The sequence below is a fragment of the Gadus chalcogrammus genome, chromosome 4 (genome assembly GCF_026213295.1).
Source record: "Gadus chalcogrammus isolate NIFS_2021 chromosome 4, NIFS_Gcha_1.0, whole genome shotgun sequence".
NCBI classification, from domain to species: domain Eukaryota; kingdom Metazoa; phylum Chordata; class Actinopteri; order Gadiformes; family Gadidae; genus Gadus; species Gadus chalcogrammus.
This window is the reverse complement of record NC_079415.1, coordinates 29,421,104-29,421,605: the sequence shown is the minus strand read 5'-3', so window position 1 is coordinate 29,421,605 and position 502 is coordinate 29,421,104.

Genomic DNA, 502 nt, shown 5'->3' with positions numbered 1-502 from the left:
CCTGACATGTGCCTTTAAATACAAGGTAAATACAAAAACAAACAAAAAACATATTTGATCCGTATTTTTGATTGGTGGAGTCAACATTCCAGTAATTCTCAGACTCAAAGGCCCCGAGCTCTTGAATCAGGACTGAGACATCACTATACTGTCTGCCACTCAGATGGGCTTGGGTTGTCTCTCTCTCTCTCTCTCTCTCTCTCTCTCTCTCTCTCTCTCTCTCTCTCTCTCTCTCTCATAATGAGTGTCGATTTCAGTAAGTTTCAAAGGTGTACAAATAGTGTCAAAACAATTTGTCATGTGTTAAAGGTGCTGTACGTGTGATTTTAGACATAACTTCACTGTAATTTGTTAGACATTACATAGGGCCGATAAGGCCATGCTCAAGAGATGCATATCAGCAGATATTCACTAACCCTGGATAACATAAATAACTCCTCACACTCCAATTCATCTTTTTATGACTTAAAATACTTTGTCTGCCATGTTTAAAATAATGAAA